This window comes from Alligator mississippiensis, chromosome 2, assembly GCF_030867095.1.
Source record: "Alligator mississippiensis isolate rAllMis1 chromosome 2, rAllMis1, whole genome shotgun sequence".
NCBI classification, from domain to species: Eukaryota; Metazoa; Chordata; order Crocodylia; family Alligatoridae; genus Alligator; species Alligator mississippiensis.
In genome coordinates, this window is record NC_081825.1 from 183,617,204 (window position 1) to 183,635,188 (window position 17,985).

At 45.9% G+C, this 17,985-nt stretch overlaps 1 long non-coding RNA gene across 1 annotated transcript; it reads left to right on the forward strand.

The window, feature by feature from the left end:
• Positions 1-7,968: 7,968 nt before the first annotated feature.
• LOC132248394 (uncharacterized) lies at positions 7,969-15,531 on the forward strand. Its single transcript, XR_009459575.1, has 3 exons — positions 7,969-8,142; positions 14,056-14,211; positions 15,222-15,531. It is a non-coding gene; the product is annotated as an uncharacterized LOC132248394 (long non-coding RNA).
• Positions 15,532-17,985: the final 2,454 nt, after the last annotated feature.

Here is a 17,985-nt window from a genome sequence, read left to right on the forward strand (position 1 = left end):
AAAGGCCATGGGTATTTTTGCAGCAGTATCAGGGAGGGAAGAGTAGCTCTTCAAATGGTTGTGTATTTGTACCCTACAGTGCCCTTGCATTTATTGTTAAAGAAGAACCCAGTGGTACCTTGGGACAAGTCTGTGCAACTTTGTGAACAGTCTATAGCCAAGGGCTTAAGGAACAGGGCTGCCTTCCTTTAAAGACAGAATCAAGTTCCCAGCCTGGAAATACTCCCTATTTTGTGACTCCACCATCTTGAGGCGACAAGATTGCCCATTGCTATTTGCTCAGGAAAGGGCCACACAGTGGAGGACTGATTGTTCCACATGTTACTTGTTCCCCCACAAAGAGCCTATAAGAAACAGGTAAGATTTAAACTAGACTTTCTGGAGAAGCCTACGTATTCTCCTCACTGCTCTTAGACAAGACAAAGAAAACCCTGTTTCCGAACCAGCTTAATAGACAGCTTTTGAGCCAGCTTTCCTCCCAGAATCTGTTCTTATATTGCCTGGGTAGCATCAGAGAACAGAAGGAGGAAACAACTGCAGCGGGGAATCTAGGCATAGTTCACCTTCTTCAACTGTGAGTAACAAGTCTCAAAAATAAATAAATAAAACCATTGTCCTCCAAGAGCCAGAGGTCCAGCTCCAGAAACTCAATCACCACCTATCAGCATGAGCCACTGATCTCCAGCGCTGATTATCTCACCTTAAGTACTGACTGCAAAGTTCAGGGTACCCGTAGACACTGTAGCACCACTTACATTGGTACCAAAAATCCCTGCACTTAAATCTCTCACGGCTCCTGCCATTTTATCTGTGGTCCAATGCCCCTTTGCTAGAGCACCTAAGGGAGGGAATCTATAAATTCTCAGTCCCCCAGCAATCACCTAAGACAGAGCCAAATCCTTCTTATAGAATGGCTATGTGGGATAGGACCAGTCCTTCTGTGAAGGACTGTATCGTCCACTTCACAAGTGAACCAAAAGTTCTTATAAGCTCACTTTCACACCTCATTGTGGATGCCCTGATGTGAATCCAGAGACTAGAGACTCTTCCATCTAGGAAAGAGATGGCTGACATTCACAAGGAAATCCATATACCCCAAACCTCCACGGTACCTCCTGTGTGCCCCCAGGCCATTACATTTACCAACCCTGTCCCCCACCCCCCACTTCAGTCTTTCCTGGCATGAGTCATTATTAAAAAGAGGAAAAGAAAAGAAGAAAAGAAAAAAAAACCCATCCAAAAACAGACAACCCCATTTTCTATTGTATCCAGACCCAAATCTTCCTTCTCAAGAGAGAAACTTACTCTACCACCTTGACCTATGCAATCCTACATGTTACAAAGCAAAAAAGCTGAAGAATGGATCTAAGCATACTTAGAAAGCTTGGTACTCCAGGTGCTCCCTTTTGATTGGTTGATATAGTGGGCTATCTAAAGTATTCCACGTGCTTTGCACATTTTTAATCTAGCTAACATTTAAAGGGCTACTTCTGCTCCTAAAAGTAATCTCTTTGAGCTTTGTTCATTACAGGCCAGAATCAAAAAAGTGCACGAGATGCCAACAAAAATCTTTCTATTGCCTTCACTGGATTGGGGACCAAGCAATTTTTACCTCAATGGTTTTCCCATGCCAGCAAAGTTCAGATTCCTTATGTGGTTTTCAAGTAGCACGCAAGAGATTGCCTTACAGAACTGACCTACCATCTTGCAGAAGAAGCAAAACAGGACCAGATGCATGGGGAAAAATGCAAGGAAACTGGCCAACAATGCACTTTACTCTTGGTGACCTCGAGGGCCAAAAGGAAAGATTTCTTCGTATTCACTGTATGGTTGCTGTTCTGCTGACAATATCAACTAGAAAATGCAAGCTGAGTTCACTGCACATGGCAATCTCTTCACTGACAAGAGAACCAAAACCACAAACTTGTTTCATATAGACCAGAGCTTTCATATAGACCATGAATTGCCAATTTGTGATATGCATGCCACAAGTGGCATGAAAAGCATCTGTGTGTGGCATATGGTAGACTGGGGAAGGAGCAGAGAGCACAGCAGTAGATAAGGCAGGGAGCAGAAAGCAGACCGACAGATTGGGTAGCATGCACAGGGCAGGGAGCAGAAAGAAGAGTAGCAGATCAGGCAAGGGGATCAAAGTGGCACTCAGGGATGGTATGAGGCTTAATTTGTGGCACATCTGCCAAAAAGGTTGGCCTCTAGTGATGTAGATTTACATCTGATCATGATCAAAATGGGAAGATTTAAACTTGATGATTTAGCAATGATCCCCATTACAAGTGAACCTTAGAAATCCAGTCCCCTTCCCCCCCAAATCATAAAATATTACCTTTCTGTTTTACTGAAGGTCTGAAAGTTGCCACACAGGATAAAAAAAAGAGCAGCGAGTGGTCTGGGTAATGTTCCCTGGGCTAGAGCCTCACCTGAGGAAACCTGGCAGAACTCCATCAAAGTTTAAACTGCTGTAACTTTACTGACTAAATGAATGTCTGGCCCATTATTTGCTGCACTGCACGCAACTCTTTGGAAAGAGAAGCATTCGTGTCATGGAAAAGTTGTGGGGGCAGAGGAGGGAGAGAATTGAGATGGATGTGAACAAGCTGTTCTTTCAAACAGAATTAAGAAATAAGACATTGAACAGAAAACCTCAGGTTGCAGATTTGTCCTGCAGCCTGCAAATGGATTGCTGCCATCTTCAAACCGTGTGAAGAATGGCTCTTTTTCCATTACAAATAGTTTTGATATTTGCAAAGCCATGATAGCTTATGGCAGGCAAAGAAGTGACTGATGTTTAACCCTGCAGATGCCACTCCCTTGCATGCCTTTAAACAGCTAAAATGCCAGCAGTGAGGCCTGGACCCCAAGCCACAATTCCAGCTTCTGAGTTGGGCTCCTCTATTGAATTCATTTCCTTTCTTCTACAAGAACATTCCAAGCTCCCTCCACTAGCAGAATTGCTGAAAGTTACCCTCCAATGTGCATTGTGGAGATTTTTAACACTGGGAAATAAGGCAGCCTGCCCTTGGTCTCCTGGATTCCCTTGCAATATCAGGGTGCACAAAGGCAACCACTGCATCAGCTGTGTGCAGTCATACAGCCCACATGCATGTGAAGGTGTGTGTGCATGTGCAAGCACACACCTTCTGATAAAGACTAGAGGCAGCACTAGGACTTTTCTATGGAAAAGAGATGCACAGTGTGGTTGCCTGGATCATCTCTCATTTACAATTAAGCGTCATCCCTAAGTTCAGCCTGGCCAGCCTCCAGACTCCTTTCCCCACTTCCTATTCTGTGCGTGCTGCCCTCAGTCCAATCAGAGCTCTAAAACCTCCATGAGTTCGAGCCCTTAAATAGCACCAAGGAAGGCTGTTAAGGTCCACAAATCAGAGCTGCTGACATACGCTCACCTGCTAGACTCTCTCTTTTGTCCTGCTTTTACAACAGGGGTGTCTTTTCCCCACCTCATCACTTGGTCCCCACAGAGCTTTCATCTGGAAGCTGTATGCTTGATCTCTGACTACTGAGCACACATACTTGGAACATGGCTGTGCCTGGAAGGTGCGAGGCTGAGCTCCTTTCCTTCTGGATAATTGTGCTGTCCTTGGGAAGAACATTCTCTGTGGATTTCCCTTACCTGGGATCCTCTTTCAGCCTGGAGTCCTCCTTCCAGGAGAACTACACCCAGGTGGGTTCCTCCTCATTTGATCTTTTCTTGTTGCTAAGCAGAAACTCTGCAGGGGCTCTCCAGACTTTATAGCCACTATCATGTGATTTGACCTGTTGCCTAAGTAGAGTCCCCCTGCAAGTTGTTAGTACCAAAACCTTTAGGGTAGAATTTTAAAAGACAGTCCAAAGTGATAGTCCTAAGCGATGCTGATATTTCATCCTATTTGTTACAAACTGCCAGGGTCTGGATTCAGAATTCTTAAATCTATCAGCAATGGGGCTGAAACTTGAATAATGAGGTCAAATTGCAAGGAAACAGCTCTATAGGTCATAGACAACTGAGTTGATGTAGACTCCTAGAGAACAGGTGCAGGAGAGAACTGAGTATCACATCAAGATCGCAGATTCTAGGTAACGGATATGGTACATTATGATTAGCCTTCTTTAGGCTCAAGAGTCTCCCAGCCAATCTGGGAAAGCTATCAGGTCTGGTAAGGCTTCACTTCTGCAACTTGAAGCATACATCCAGCACACAGATTGTTAGGAAGCTGTGGTGACATCACTATGTTGTGCTGTGACACAACTAGCTGTGTCACGGTGAGGCTAGACTTTGCTGAAATTTTGCAGCAAGAGCCAGAACTTTTTGATCCCGCAGCCCTAAAAGGGAACCTGTGGGTCAGGGTTAGCCTTGCCATTGGTATCTCACATAGTTGTAGCCTTCCTCAGTCTGTCCGTAACCACATCTTGTTACTACAGGCTGCTTCTATTTACCAGGAAAGGACATTTTCTTTATCTACCCTAGGGTTGCCAACCCTTCTGGATTGGCCAGGAGTCTAGCAGAATCGGCATCGATCTCCCGGTGACTACTGAAAGCAATCCGGGAGATTGATATTATGAACGGATTGAAAAAGTACAATTAATGATTAGAGGTACCATACATTGGTCCCATATTGGATCGGCACCAATATAAGGACAATTGACAGTATTGGCAACTGGCTTTTTTTGGCTGATGTGGCCAATAACGTCGCTGATAAATGTCCCGTGCATGCATGCAGCCACAGCACAACATGCAGGTGACCCAGAGCACAGATGGGTCTGGCTGGTAAATCTGTTGTGAGAGAAGGAGTGTGAGGGATAGGGGGCAGGGAGGGCAGGTTTAGGTAAGGGAGGGAATGGGGCAAGGGCAAGCGCAAGCACTGGCGCTGCGCGGGACAGAGCCACGAGCAGCTCATCTGGGGGGGGGGGGGGGGTGTGCACAGAGAGGGGATGGCGGTTCCCTCCACTGCATGCACCCTGGGAGGGCAAGGAGGAGGCACGTGCCCCTGGATCTACATGTGAGGTGAGGACAGGTTGCTGCTGCAGGGATGGGACTAGGCTCTTCCCAGTGGTGGGGAAGGAGAGGGAGGGATTGGACCACAACCTCCCTGCATGAGCCGCTCGCAGCTCCGTCCTGCACCCCACCCCAGCTGTGCAGTGCCTGCCCCTGCCCCACTCCCTCCATCACCATGGGGCCCCAATCTCCCCCCCGACCCCATGCCCTTTCCTTCCCCCTTGCCCTTTCCCCCCACAGACTTACCAGCTGGACATTGCTCTCCAAGCTCACCAGCTGCATATTAGCAGTCAGATAGGTATAAGCTGATATGGTTCGTTAAAAATTGGCCATCAGTATCAGCCTAAAAAATCTCTATTGGTGCACCCCTATTAATGACGTTACATCGTGCTGGGGGAAAAAAAATCTCCTAGAATAGCTTCAGTCAGAGTTGGGAACCCTAATCTACCCCTAAGTCTAGTTGCTGATCTCCAGGGAGTCCCTCTGTGCTTCTACGCTGTCTTACACCCCTGTGCTAAACAGCCACAACTCCCCCTAATCAGCCTCTCCAACTTGAGTGGTGTGTGCAACCTGACCCCAATCCCCAGAAGATGACTGGATGCCTGATCTGACTGAGGTACATTAAACAGTATCAAAGTATTCCCAACTGATTTACAGTTCCTGGGGTGCTGGTTTATCCTCCTTCCGTTCCAAAGGAGACACAAAGCTGCCTCCCCTGAGAGCATGAAAACAGGGCACGAACAACTGAACAGTTGAACTGTGAGCTACACACCACAGGCCAGATCCATAGCTGGTGTCAACAGGCTTCAGAGGAGCCATGTCAGTTTACACCAGCTGGAGATTTGACTTTTTGTTGAACAGCATGTGCAGGACTGACGTTTTCCCTGCAGCAGTGCATGTATCAAAGGAGGACACTGCTTATGTGAAAGACAAGCCCAAGGAAGCATCATTAGGGGCAGAGTTGCAGTTCAGTACCCCAAGCCTGAACCCTCAGATAGCACAGGCTAGAATAGCTCTACAGGATTGTGTTAAAGCCATACCACTTCATGCTATGTGAGGCTTTACAAGGAGCCATCTATCTCAAACTGGGAAGCATAGACTTGATACTCAGTAGGTACAGAATAGGCCCGAGTGAGTTGGCAGCGATCCGATCTGGCTTCAGATCCAGACGCTTCGGATGGCTGCGATCCAATCTGGAGCTCCACACTGGGTTTCCACCTCGATCCGGCCAAAGCAGCTCCGAAGCTTCGGAGCCACCTCTTTGAGATCCGGCCATAGGGTATAATGGGGAAATCAATGAAATATCTATAACTTTGTTGTTTTTTTGTTCAATTTGGATTAAACTTGCAGGGATGGTAGCCTCTGCTGAGAGCATGAAACCTGCCAAGTTTCAAGATCAGTGCAGGGATTTGGGGGGAACTATACCCCAAATTCTTGAAAGTCAAACTCATGTCTGCTGTGTGTTACAACACAGGGGGGTCAAAACTGCAGGAGTGGTAGCTCTTACTGAGGCCACAAAGCCTGCCAAGTTTGAAGAAGATCGGTGCAGGGGCTTGTGGGGAACTGCACCTCAAGCTGCAGACAAGCAAAACTCGTGCCATGGGTGACACTGCATGTGTTAAGGCGCAGCAGGGTGACAGCTGCAGCGATGGTGACCCCTGCTGTGATGCCTGCCAGCTGTCGAGGAGATCGGTGCAGGGGGAGTCTAGGGCCCTGCACCCCTAGCTGCTGATGGACAAAACTCATGCCAAGACTGTGTCCGTCTTGGGGCAGTTGGATTGTCTGTATCGAGTCTTTCCTCTCCTTAGCCTGGTTTTGTAGGTGCTAATTGATGCTTGTTAAGTCATTATGTAGTAGCTAGGTCCTGTGTATTGAGCTGGTCCCCAAGTCCCTGGTTTCTGAGTGAATCATGATTGACTGGTAACTGGGAACACAGCAGCTTAGCAGCCAGGCCTGCAGCAGTGTCTCCCCTCCCCGCCCCAAGACAGACGGAGTCAGTCCCACAGCACCCATGGCATGAGTTTTGCTTGTCCACAGCTTGAGGGGCAGTTCCCCCCAAACCCCTGCATCAATCTTCTTGAACCTTGGCAGGCTTCGTCCTCTCTGCAGAGTCTACCACACCTGAAATCTCATCCAAAGCGGACAAAAAACAATAAAGTTGTAGATATGTTATTGTTTCCCCATTATACCCCATGGTTGGATCTCCAAGGCAGCTCCAAAGCTCTTCGGAAGCACCGAACCACTTTGGGAAGCTGAACAAGGCCAGCACTTCAACCTGGATGTGCTGCTTCGGACCCTGAAGCGTCTGAAGCCTCACACAGCCCTAGTACAGAACAGCCTGGATTGTGATAGAATATGGATGCATTTCACAAGAGTTGGGTCCCAACATAACATGCCCATGAATGGGCTCCAATGTGTGATGGAAATAAGTGTGATCATTTAGGGATGATATTCAAACCTTGCCAGTGACATGACATCGCTTCAAAAGGTCCCAGCAAACATTTGACTGAGCAAGACAGGACTGGTCTCTAGAGGACGGAAGTCCCCTCACATGTGCTACTCAATTTGCTTGCTCAAGTAACCCAAGGGCATGCAGCATGTGTGTGAACAGCCAGGCAGGCATCTTATAGGCCCTATGCCTATATAGGGACCCAGTTTGCATAGCTGTGATATTTGGTCCAGTCTGCTGCTGCTCTTGGGTTTGAAAAAAATAAACCCTGGATCTACAGTCCTGGTGACAGCTCATGCGTAGCGTCATCACAGCTATAGCAGGATGTCTCCTAAGCCCCATCTGTTTAATTGTATGGAGTGGGAGGGGAGAGGGGGAGATCCCATTGTTCCCAAGCCGCAAATGTGTCTCTGAGACCTGAAGTGAAGCAATAAAATGCTGCTAGATTCTCTTGTACAACCCAGGGGATGTGATATTAATTATTCACGTGCCATTGTCAGGTGCTTTTATATTACCGAGGGATTGCTTCTCCTTGTTCCAGTACTGAAGATGTGATTTGCAAGGCTATCAACTGTACATCCAGGGTCCCAGCAGCAGGTCTGGAGAACAACTCCACAGCCCCATGCCAGCTGGAAGGAGAAGCTGCTCTCTTTCCTGCTTCCCCTGTATCCTTTTCCCTGAGGTAAGATGCCATTAGGCTACTAACTTCTTCAGCAAGCTACATGCTAGTGAAAGGCACTAGATTGACAGGTGCAGTTGGAGGCAGTTCCAGCTTCCTCACACTAACCCACCAGTATATTCCCAGCCACACAGGCAGGAAACCCCATGAAGGCTAGAGAGGCCAGATTCAACCCTGGGCTACTTTACTCAGACTGAGAATAAGAGTAACAATGGGAATAGCAGTGGTAGCCTCCTGCCTCTGTGTCGAGTGGATGACAAAGCTGGTCAGCTCCAGCACGGAAAGGACAAGGGAAGAAGGGGCTGCTTCTGCTTCTGATGGAAGTTGGCTGTTGCCTGTGAAAGTGTATGCCTCTGAACAAATTAGGTCTCCAAGATGCCACCCTACCCTGCCTAAGTGAGCATCCCATTCAGGAGCAAGCCACAATGTAGCCCTGACTCTGACACCAACTTCCTCTGGATCCTGGGGCAAGTCACCCAGTCTCCCTGTGCTTCCTATGAAAGGAAGGCTGGGGCTGTGGTTCCAGACAAAGGGGACTTGAATCCAAGTCAGAGCTCTGCCACAGACTCTCTGGGTGGCCTTAATGTCTCTTGGCCTCAATTTCTCATCTGTAAAATATGGATAATACTAACTTTCCCATCCTTTATCTGCCCTTATGTTTAGATAACAAGTTCTTCTGGGCAGAGGCTCTGTAAATGTGTATAGCCCCCAGCACAATGGGACCCCGATTCTGGTCACAGCTTCTACCATATTATAAACATTTACCCTTCTGTCAGATGGGTAATGAAAACAATCTTTTGACTCCTCAGACCAGACCTTCCCATCAAACCCACAGAAAGCAGTAACCTTATTACCAGAGAGTCAAATGCATGGCATCTCCCCCTCCCTCTGCCTCGTCATTTTTCGGTAGAATGTGGATCACAGGGTAAGGTCCTTTTATAGATCCTGACTGAATTCTTGGCGAGCTTGTAAAACAGACGGAAAAGCATCCTTTTGGGCAAAACAGCGTCATTCTGCAAAGCTCTGACCATTCACTATAAATGGGAAAATGGGTTTTACTGCTTGTCTTGAAAGTTCTCTCCCCAGTGTTTATATAACATAGGCCAACATAGTTTATAGGGTGCCTGAATGTATTCTGTGCCCAAGAGATCCTATAATAAAAGTCAAGAAGCAAAAGAGGCCAAGCCATAAGCAAAACCGAATTTAAAAAAGCAAACAGTGGAGCCTTCGCCAAGGCAGAGTGTGTCTGTGACAGGAGGAGTAACCCTGCTCCTCACAGATCTAAGCCGGATGCCTTCCATGAACAGAGAGGTGGTTAGCTATGGAAAGCTTAAGCAGCTTTGATTCAGTTAGTTCACAAGGTGCACCTCTACCTTGCCTTCTGCCAGATCTAAGCCTAGTATGGAATTAACGCCTCAAGTTTAGCTGGAGGAGGGAGGCCCCTGGAAGGCTTTAGACACAAAAAACAATCTCTAGGCTACTCACAGAAACATCTAAATTAATTAATCAGGTTATGTTAAGTCAGGTTCTCTGGGACAGAGTGACCACAGTTGAGTCCAAAAAGCCATAATGAATCTGCGGGCATCCTGGGGTAAGGACCATGTTGTCTCTAGGCTCCATGCCATGAAGGATACAGAGTGGGGATGATAATACTGCCTTATTTCCTTCCACCTGTCTTGTCTACTTAGACATAACCCTCTCACTTCCATATACAGTGGCTCAGAGCTGTGATCTCAGCTGGGTTCTGCACATGTTCATTTAATCACAGGTATGTAACCATGCATGGATCCAGCATTGAGGCAAGGAAGCTCAAGATACAACCCCTTCAGGAGCGTGGTGCATACGTAGTTGCAGCAAGCTCTCTGTAATGTACCATCCAGCCAAAGGGAGTGTTCCCACACCCCACAACCCTAAATGCCAGTGAGCTCAGACCTCTCTGAGCTCACCAGATAGTGTAGGGTCTGGCCAAACCCCCTGATTTTGTACAGCGCCAGAGCCCAGGCAGTAAGCACTGCTGTTACCCCTCTTGCCCACAGCACTGAATGCATTAGCAAGGGAAAAGAGGTGATGAGCATTGGCAATGGCATTCAGCTCCTGTTTTCAGAAAGCTTTGGAGCCCTGTACTACTGCTCATCTCCTCTTTTCTTTCCCCCTCCTGCTGAATTCAGTAAGAGGGTGGGGAGGGAGGAGGAGGAAGGGGAGCAGCATCAGCAGCACTCATCCCTTGAGCTCCAGATCTATGTGAAATTAGAATCTGGACAGAGCTTGTGCCAACCAGCTGGAGAGCTCAGAGAGCTCACAGCACATGCAGGAGCTCTGCAATAAATGCACTGACGTGCTGGTGAGCTCCAAGCTCACCGTGTATGCAGCAGATAGCCAAAATGAGGTGTAAACACACTGCCACCACCTCACCACCCCATCCACCTGTATGCCTAACAAAGGCACACAGCACCTGTATAGCCTGTGAAGTCAGGTAAAAAGAATCACAAAGGCAGGGCTGGGAAGCATCTCAGCTGGTTAAGTCCAATGCCTTGCTAAAAAAGTAGGACCGTCTTGGTTGAAACCACCCCAGGCAAGTGTTTGTCTGCCTTGCCTGTAAAAACTTCCAATGACTGAGATTCTTCCACTTCTCTAGACTGTGTATTCCAGTGCTGAACAAGTCCCATAGTTAAAAAGTTCTTCCTAAATCTCCATGTTGCAATGTCAGCCCACTACTTTTTGACCTGTCTGTTGACATGCACAGAATTATTGAACAGCATTCTCTTTATAACACACCCCTTTCTACAGGGGAAATGTATTGTTCCTCCCATGGCACTCCCCATCACTCCCCAATGATATTGTTCACCAGTCTCAGGACACTATATTTTACCATTGCTGAGATACCAAGTAGCAGCACAAAATAATCATCATCACACTGCTCACCTAAAAGGGCACGCTATAATACAATCAGTCAAAGTCAGTCCATGCAAAATGCTGCCATATTCTAGTCCTATGCGGGCGGACAGTCAGAAGGTATATTCAAATTATTGGCTGTAACCCTACAGGGCCCTATCTTCATTTACATTTTGTCCCAAGGCATTATGGGTGCTGTTGGTGCAGCTGATTCTGCGTAATTTTTGTACTGGTTGTTTATATCTTAGCTGCTTTTGGAGTGTTCTTTCCTTGAATTGTTGATGTTTAGTGTCATGCTGATATGAAATAAGGTTCATGTCAAGGCCATAAGTAACTATCCATTTAGAACAGGAGTAGCCAAGCCAGAAAGCTTTTATGGAAATAGATGCAAAGAACACAGAGGTGGGGATTAATGATGATCATGTATTGCTGCCCCTTGGTGAAACCATAAAGCAGGATTAGAGAGAGCTAGAACAACCCATGTTGGCTTGTTGAAACAGGCTGTGAAAGAGGCCTGATTCAGTTGGCATAAATCAGCCTGTTTCAGTGACTTCAGTGAAACTACACCAATCTACACTAACTGAAGAACTCATCCTGAGCTCCCTTCCTGCTTCCTCCACCTTCTTTTGTCCTTTTTGCTGTATTCTAGAAGTGTTTCTGAAAGATGCGTTTTCTTCAGACAAGATTTCTATTTGGGGCCAGCAGTCTTCTTGGGCTCAGTGCAGGAGCAGCCAGGTGTACTTCTCTGGTCCATGTTATGCAGAAGAATAGATTAGACTCAGTGCTCCATGTGAGCCTTACAAGTGACCTGCAATGCAGTAAAAAAAAAAACCACAAAAAAAACAAAACAACACCCCCAAAAACAAACAAACAAACAAAAAACAAAACCCCAAAACAACAACAAAAAAAGCCAACCAAAAAGACCCAACAACAAAAAAAACCAAAATACATTGTAGCTTGGAAGAACAGAGATGACTACTGCTCAAAGCCTTTGTGACACAAAAGCATTTCAATCCCGCACTGCAGAATCCCAGATACTATCGAAACACACAAGACCAGACCCAAGCCCTCCCAATTCAAAGCCCAGTTTACTGGTTCTGTGTGCCTGTTCACCTAGGAAACATTGTTGAAATACTCTAAATACTTCAGAGAGAATAAAATGGTTGGAATACTCCAATCTACCTCCAAGAAGCCAGAGACATCTAAACTGCCTATAAACAGGTAATTCCAACTCTCCAGACCAGACCTTCAAATTCCTCAGTATTAAAGGAGACCATGATGCATACAACTGGACCAGCACCCAAGACCTAGGTGACTCCAGGGCTGATTAACAGGTACTCTGGAGTCTGGCCTAGTCAGGAAATTAGTCACTCTGGCCAACAGCTGCTCAATGATTTATGCAATGAGTTTTAATCTCAGTTCAGGGCCTAGGCAATTAGTACACTATCTGTATTATGGCACCTAGGATGGACCAGGATCCTTTGGTGCTCAGCACTGTACAAATACCAAAAAAGTCCCTGTCCCAAAGAGGTGGCAAAAGCCACTATTACTATCATAATTATCATCCAAAGCTTGAATACAAAGACTCAAAAGGGCTGTGTGAAGCCTCACCCAGCCAGTCACTCAGAGTAGCCACCCATCTTGGTAGGGGATAAAGCAAGAGAAGTGAGGACTCCTTTGCTTTGCCATAATTCCCTCTCCTCTTTGGCTGATGCAGAGTAATCCTGTTGGCAGGCATGGCTGGGACATGACGGTAGGGCACCAGTGATTCCTCAATAGATGACTGCAGCCTTCAGAACTGCCATCTCTCAAAATTCAGGACACTCATTTGAAAACATGAAATAATGAGCCTGTTAAAAGCAATAAAAGCCAAGAGACCATCTGGATAATTGTTTAGCGAGAACGCTGAAGGGCGATTCCTTCCTTCCTTCTCATGTCCTTGTGACAAGGTATTTAGCAGAATTTCTAGATTCTCTGGGATCCGATATTTCTGTGCCATGAGCGCTTCTGCTATGGCCTTAAGCTTGTGACTTTTGGACTATCAACCAAACATCTTAGTGCCACCCTAGCCCTCAAAAGCAGTTAAAATCATAACAATTGTTCCTCCTATAAGTAGGCATTTCCTCTCATATGGATGAAGCCAATGATAGCCAATTAATGCCCCTGAGCCCAAAGCACTTCCTGGAAGCTAATGACCATCTTGGGATAAGATGACTTAAACCATTTATCTTATAGCATATTAATTCCCTGGGAAATATTTGGTGCAGAGGATCAGCGTGTTGAATGCTGTTATGGGCTAAAGGTTGGATGCTGTGAAGTCCCAAGTGTTATGTCCAGGGTGCTAAGCTCTCTCACACACTCCTGATGAGAGCACTTAATGCCTTTGGAGAATCAGGCTGCAAGGTAGTAAGAAGAAAAATAGGCCTAATGGAATATTGTTCAAGGATATATTTAATTGAGCTCATGGCTAATTATAAAGACCTCTAAAGGTGGAGTAGGGGGGGAACAGGGGAAGACAAAAAAAACCAACCAAACCAAAAAAAAAAAAAAAAATCCTCTCTCTTTCCATTTATAAAAACATTCTTAAAGTCTCTTCTCTTCCTATTAAGTAAAGCTGAATCCACCCGGTCTGTAAAGCAAACAGCCTTATAACCATCTCAGTGCAGCTTAGCTTGTTTTCCATCCTCAATGCACTTACCCTTATAGAAAAATAGTAGCTATTTCAAGGCCATGTGGAAGAAGATTAAATCTTCCTTTCAAAAGAGGGAGACATGCTAAATCTGTTTAAAGCCCACTGAAATCAGTGAGATTGCATGGAATTAGCCCTGGTAGGAACTGGGAAACCCCACAGAAATAGATTTCACACACATAGCCCTCAAGGTTCAGGGAAGAAGAGCAGGAATTGCAATGCAGAAGTAATAAAAAGTCACTTCCCAGAAAGAGGGCAACTAATTTTAAAGTTATCTGATTTACAGCTGGTTGTGTCAGTGCTCTGTCATATCTCATGCTTCCCCGTGTTTCTAGGCTGTCGCACTGCTGCTGGTCCCAAACCAGGCTTCTTTCTGAGGAGAAGAACTACAGTGTCCAGTTTAAAGTGGCAATGGTGTATACCCTGGGCACTCGCTCAGATACAGCACTGGGAAACTCCTCCCCGCAGACTCCACTTCTTCCTGTACTCAGGTAATTCTCAGCACATTAGCTTCAAAGGGCAGAGTCCAACCAAATACTGCTTTAACTCACCTGTGTTCTTTGGCCAGCCTAGACAGCATTAGGAATATCGAGTTCAATCTCCGTACAGGACACCACCACCAGTATTAATCTTAACCTGACAATACTGAGCACATCTTCAAATTCTTGTAGTAGCACTAGGGCTTGTGCCCTTTGTAAAATGAGGTACCAGAAAGGAGCAAAAGCTCATATATGCTGTAAGTCAGTGGTTCCAAACTTTGTAGACAGAAGGCACCTCTCCAAAAATGCCAGCTATTGGTTTTTGACACTTCAGATTCCCATTTGATAGCTTTTGAGTTTATCTTGTCAATCATGTGTAGGGGTTTGCACACTTAAAAGTGCCAGTATCTCATACCACAGTACCCTGGTTGAGAATCACTGCTGTAGATACATTGGCTACAACTGAAGTAGCAGCTTTTAGCTATTAAATGGGGAATGAATATACCTCTCAGCAGAGCTGATATTCCATCCCACCCGAGAATGCTGATGTCCATATGTACTATAATGCAGAGAAGCTTATTCACAAACAGTCCATGTGATGTATATAGCTCATTATTTTGTCTCAAAGACTCCCAAAGAGTTATTAGCTTTTTCTATCAACTATGCATAAAGATATCCTTTCATGCTTTACTAAGCTTCAGTTACCGCTGGGGATGAGGGAACAGCAAGGTTTTAACAGTACACTATCATAATACATTCCTTCAACACATGAAACGAGCTAGTCAGAAGAGGGGAGCATTTTTTTTTTTTTTAAACAATTTTTTTTTGGAAGCAGCTCACAAAGATTTCACTTAAATTTTTCAAAATCCTCATCAGCTTTCTCTGTTTGAATTAGACAAGTAAAAACATTTACAAGCATCAGTACATGAAAAACAGCTTCCTAGAGAATTAAATCAGCTAGAAAGAAGGAGAACATTTGCCTTACCAGCTCTTCAAACCCTCAACGTTGTCCATTTCCATAGAGTTCCCCAGAACTGTGCAACATTGTACAATTTAAGCATCTGGGATCAAGATGGGGATGTGGTGAGATGCCGCTACGGGCTCAGAGAGGAGCTTGGCTGTGCTTTCTGCAAGAAGTCTCCTTTCCTCCATTTGGATGAGGTAAGTGGTCTCATCTACTCTCACTACGGGTGGGAGTGGGCAGAGGCACCTTGACAGTTACCCGAGGTCATTGTGACAGAACGGCCCAGGTCAGCAATAATGCATTGTTATATCATGACACAAGCATAGAGGAAACGTTGTTTAACCATGTGGGGAAACCCCAAAGGTGTAGGCAAGCAAGACATTCAGAAGTATGTTAAACCAATTTAAATAATCAACTCCAGAGCTCCTTTCACTGATAGGCAAGCAGTTCCATTGAGACAGTTCAACACAGGTGAGGCAAGGAGGATTCACCCAAAGTCTGAAGAGCCATTGTAACAGGTCCCCTTACCTGCTTCTATTGCTGCTTCAGTTTTCCTCCATGCCATCTTCCTCACTGAGGTGATTTGTCCCTCCATCTAAGCCATGAAGTCTTCCCCTTGCAAGGTGGGGCTAGAAGTTCAAACAGAAGCCATTTTCCACACAGCATCTAGCCATGTCTCAGCCCTTCCTTGGAGCACCCCAGTTCTGCCAGCTCTCAGGACTCAAGGCCAGAGAAAAGGACCTTCCTTTTCAAGTGGGAATCTAAAGTGTCACCAGACACGGGTACCTGCTCAGGCCTCAGCTCAACATTGCATTTACACACTGCACAGTCCTTTGCCTCTTCTTCCACTTCAGCCACCCCTTCCTCAAGTTCCCTCTGGGCTAAGTTTATAAAGCCTTGCTAGAGGTTTCCCACAGCTCTGCCAACACTCATCAATTCTGGCATTTTCTCCTGAAAATCCCACCCTTTTGGTATCACGCAATTGTGAGAATCTCAGCTTCCACTAAGGAAAAAGTCTCTGGCCTGCCTGAAAATGTGAAGGAAATAAACCTTAAAGGCCCAGCAAGGAGAACACAACTAAAAAAAAGTAAAAGAAAAAACATTTTAAATGATTTAAATTCAGTATCATGGTGTTTGTTTGTTTGTTTGTTTGTTTGTTTGTTTGTTTGTTTGTTTGTTTGTTTGTTTGTTTGTTTGTTTGTTTGTTTGTTTGTTTGTTTGTTTGTTTGTTTGTTTGTTTGTTTGTTTGTTTGTTTGTTTGTTTGTTTGTTTGTTTGTTTGTTTGTTTGTTTGTTTAACATCAGCAACTCTACCCAAGTACTTACAACACCCACTAACCCTAGTCCCACCCTTCACATGTACTGCCCCTATTTATACTAGACACCATCCCCAGCCTGCAGTCACATGACCTTACTACCCAATCAACATGCACCCTTTGAGAACAGCCTCCACCTGGGGAATCCCAAATCCTGTGATTCAGGAGAAAACTAGCGGCAGGTAGGGCCAGAATCCCTCCCTTAAAAGGCCAGCTCTCCACTATAGCATTATTTTTATTTTAGGCCTAGTAGCATTAAAAGGCTCCAACTAGGACAAGGCTCCATTTTGCTGCCTACACACATAGTAGAAAATGATCCTGCCTCAGTTTACTTTCTAGATAGTCAAGGGAGAAGCTGGAAACATCATCACCATTATTCTATGTTACAAGCACAGAGAAACAAGGTGAGTTGCCCAACAATCACCCAGGGAACCTGCAGTAGAGCTGAGAACTGGACCTTTCAACACCTTGCTATAGTTAGAAGACCATCCTTCCTCCCAAGGTAGTAATATCTAAAATTATCTACTGCTAATCCCAGTTTTGAGAGTCAATTCAGGTTAGTGTGTATCTGAACCAGTTTGGGCCTGTCTGATATTAATTTGGGATTGTTCCTGTTGCCACACACAGATCTCTGCCCATCTTCTCCAGTTCTGTATATAATTGAACATTTTGAACAAAGGCAAAAACTCTCAAGGGTAGCTCAGTGAACAGGACAAGGAAACCTCCTCTGGACAGTAGAAATTAATATTCCAGAGATCTCTATGCCATTTATAGTAGAACATCATTCTAATAGTATAAAAGCCTTAGTCTGTCTGTCTGTCCGTAACACTTTAGTCACACTCTGATTGCTTGTCTCTGTAGAGTGCTCTGCACAGACAGAGCCACACGGTGCAGCACCACCATGCCCGCGGGGACTGAGGGGTTGGAGCAGGGGGTGAGGCCAGCACTGCTCACCCCCACCGGCCCTGCTCCTTGGAGCCAGGGGCCAGAGTGGGCCCCCTGCCCCACAACAACAGCCAGCAGGGAGGGGGAGGCAGCAGGGAAGAGAGGAGGAAGGGAGGGAGGGGAGTTTCATAGATTCATAGATAGTAGCCGGAAGGGACCCTGAAGGATTATCGTGTCTGACCACCTGCCCCAGGTAGGAAAAGGACCGAGGTCAGACGACCCCAGCCAGGTGCCTATCTAGCCTCCTCTTGAAGACCTCCAAGTTAGGTGATAGCACCACCTCTCTTGGCAGCCCGTTCCCAATTCTGGCCACCCTTACTGTGACAAATTTCTTCCTAATGTCTAACCTGAATCTACTCTCCACTAGCTTGTACCCGTTATTCCTAGTTACTTCTAGAGGTGCCCTTGTAAATAGCATATCTCCAACTCTCTGTTGTCCTCCCTTGATAAACTTATAGGCTGCTACAAGGTCTCCCCTCAGATATCTCTTGTGAAGGCTGAAGAGATTCAGATCTCTCAACCTCCCGTCGTAGGGTTTTGTATGGAGGCCACTAATCATGCG